A 3,804-nucleotide genomic window follows, 5' to 3' on the forward strand; every position below is an offset into this window, starting at 1 on the left:
TTTTCTTTTCATTAATGGATTGGTTGTTGTTTATTGTGCTATTTTGTATCACTCTTGAGCTTTCACTTGCACAACTTCAATATCCAATAATTCCTACATTCAATTCACTCTTGTTGTAGTTGCCTAAGTTGCATGTGCTTGAATGACACTCATCTCTTAGTTGCATCTTAGGCCATTTAGTTGAGGAACTCATGCTTACTTTTTCATTGTGTGGATGCCACGTTAGCCGGCCATCATGTGTATTCCATGCCACTATGCAAAATTCCTCAATTAGATGCTTAATTACTCTCTTTTTTTTACTCTTTTATGCTACTTGCCCTATGAGTCCTAACTATACTTTGCTCTTCTTTTTGAGGATGAGACATAAAGGCAAGGAGTCGGGAGAGGAGGAGGACACCGAGGAGGGAGATGCCAAGCATACATGGACTCGGCAATCTCCACACAACCCAAGCCCCCGCATCTGCCAACCAAAGCTGGAGCTCTTGAGAGACATTCTCCCTGGATTTTGTTTGCACACGGAGGACCGTGCAACGCTTAAGTGTGGGGGAGGATTCGCCATTTTGGGGTGTAAACTTTCTTTTTCCAAACACCTTGCACTTTATTTTTACTTCTTTTAGTAGGTTTCTTGTATATATTTGGAGTGTTTTTTACTATTGCATTGCATTTTTCTTTGGTATATATATCATAGTTTATAGCTAGCTATTGCATGTTGCATTTTTGCATCTTTTCCTTAGTATATATTTTATAGATAGAAGTTGTGATTGGATGATGTGAATAGTATAATGCCTAGTCAATTTTGTCCTAATTGTTCATGTTAATTTTTTCTTGTTGAAAATTAGGAATAAAACTAGGAGAGATTTTGAAATTGCATTCATCACAATATACATACATACATATAGTAAATAAGTTTTGGTAAAACAATAAAGAATTTTCAAGAAATCTCTTTTTAGGCATTCCATTGATTAGATTTGAAAATTATTTTTGAACTTGCTTGAAGTATCTTTTTATGGAATATAGAAAAGAGCTTGAACAAATACCAAGTGAGATTTGAGCTTAAATTGTGTGGTTGCATATTTTCAATCACAAGTTTTGTTCTTGTGTGTTATAAACTCCTTTTATCATTGTGATCTTAGATCTGCTTTAGTCTATATGTCCTATATTTGTTGTTTTAGATTGCATTTAGTATGATTGAGGCCATCTTTGTATAGCTCACTACCCGATTTTGTTGTTTATCTTGTGCTTATTTTGGGAGATTTTATCACCTTTTCCCACATTTATTCAGTGAAATAGCATGATTTTGTAATTCTTCCTTGAATTGTACTTAAGTATAAAAACATGCTTTTTAGGCCTTAAATTGGTGATTTTAATTCACTTTAATTCCATTCGATGCCTTGATGTATTTGTTGAGTGATTTCAGGTTCATAAGGCAAGTATTGGATGGAAGAAATGAGGAGAAAAGCATGCAAATGGGAGAATGCATGAAGAAATAAAGATTGGGAATGCAACAAGTAAGCAATTGGGGTAGAAATTCATGCATGCCTGGATTCATCCAACCATAGTTAATTTGATGCAATTTCATGAGAATTATGCTATAATTACTTCTGTGCTAAGAATGATGAGAATTCTCATGACTTATGCCAAGGCTTTGATGAGTTTGTTTGGTTGATGATAGGAAAAAAGAAGCAGAAAAAGAGCAAGGAAGAAGAGAAGGAGAGGTCATCGTTGGAACCAACGTTGGCCCATCAACGTTGAAGGCAACGTTCTGGAAGGAGAAAACATGGGTGCCAACGTTGGAGGGAACGTTGGAGAACCAACGTTACAATGTTCAATTCTGGAGCTAAAAGATTTTTGAGCGATGATGCGTACGCGTGAAAGACGAAAATTTTTATATCCACGCGCAAGCATGAGTCACGCGCATGCGTGGAATGCAAAATTAACCATCCACGCATACGCGTGGGTCACACGTACGCGTCACCAAACGAACGTTGGAGGTCCAACATTGCCTCAAATGTTGTCTCCAACATCCGCGATGAGAAGCCCAGAATTTGGAATTGAGAAACTTGAATCGACGTGCACGCGTCAGTGATGCGTACGCATGGATGGGAAAAATGGCAATGCATGCGTAAGCGTGGTGTACGCGCACGCATGAATAACCAAAATCACAGCCTTCACGCGTACGCGTGGGTAGCAGAACGTTGGCCCTCCAACGTTGAGTCAAATGCCAATGACAGCAAGTGCATCTAGTTTTTAAGGAAGGCGTTTGAGTCAACGTTGGCGATCAAACGTTGACTCCAAGTTGAGCACTAGAACTTTTCAATTCAAACAGATCTCTTCTCAACAGCAAGGGAAACCAATTGAAGCAACTTCAACCCAATTCCATCAAGGCCAAAATCCCAATTCAGAGATTGAAGATCAATGGAAGAAAGTGTATAAATAGCTTAGAATCTAAGTTAGAAAAAACTTTTTACTTCACTTTTTACTTTTCGGTTCATTTTAATTTTCCAGCAATGTATCTTTTAATTATAATTTCTATTTTGAGAGCTATGAACAACTAAACCCATTTCATTGGGTTAGGAAGCTCTATTGAAATTCAATAGATCAATAGTAGTTTTCATCTTCTTCTTCTTTCTTTTCTCTTGATTTTTGTTAGGAAGCTTTCGATCTCAATTCCATTGGATAGTTGTCTTGACAGAGAAGCTATCCATAATTAGAATTCTTCGGATCTTTGAGAGAGGAATGAAGAATTCATGCTAGAATTGCTTTCTCGCATTGGATTAGATTGGGGGTTGGATGGATATTGTGACATTTAATCCTACCAATACTTTGATCTATGAATTTGTGTGGTATAGTCAGTGACCGAACTTCAACTCTTCCCATGAGCAATTAAATCAAGACATTGGGCAATTGTTCATGCTTAGAGAGATTGGTGAGCCAAGACATTCGGATCCAATCATCTAAGATTGCCAAGCAATGTCAATGAATGCATTGATTGAGGAAGAGATGAAAATAATTGATCCAAAGAATTCAATATCTCCTGAAACCCAATGAATCCCCATCTCTGATCTACCCATTCTTTTATATTCTGCTCTTTAATTTCATGCTTAATCCCCATTCCCATTTAATTTCTTGCAATTTAAGCTTCTGTCATTTAATTTTCAGCAATTTAATTTCTGCCATTTAATTTCTTGTAATTTAAGTTTTTCGCCAATTTTACTTCCTACAATCCCAATTCAATTCCGATTTCGCTTAAATAGAACAATTCTCCAATTAACATTGATCAACCAACCAATCCATGTGGGATTCGACCTCACTCTACAGTGAGTTTTTACTTGACGACAATCCGTTGCACTTGCCGGAGGAAGATTGTTGAGAGACAGTTTTCGGGTGAATCAACCCACAACCTCCCTTATGTAATGACTTACAATAAGTGAACAACCACTAAACTAGTTAATTAATTTAGTAATTTAGAGCATTAATTTTTTATTTTTTATGTTATTAATATGTATAAAATTTTAAATGATTGAATTTTATATTTATTTTGAAAAAATTTGATATTTCTGTGGGTAGGGTAGGGTTTAGAACTTTAGGGTGCGGGTAGGGTTAGGGTTGAGAGATTCTCAACCCGCGGGTAGGGTATGGTAGAGTTTTAATAAAATTTTCAACCCGCGGGTAGGATTAGGGTAGAGTCCAAACCCTACCCTACCCTACCCATTGCCAGACCTAGGCGTTGTAGACAATGCCTTGGATTTGGCCACGACCGAAAAAATTGCGTCGCCACCGATGACGATGCAAATGATGAGGTTA

This window comes from Arachis ipaensis, chromosome B1 (assembly GCF_059453495.1).
Source record: "Arachis ipaensis isolate K30076 ecotype BB chromosome B1, ASM5945349v1, whole genome shotgun sequence".
Lineage (NCBI taxonomy): Eukaryota > Viridiplantae > Streptophyta > Magnoliopsida > Fabales > Fabaceae > Arachis > Arachis ipaensis.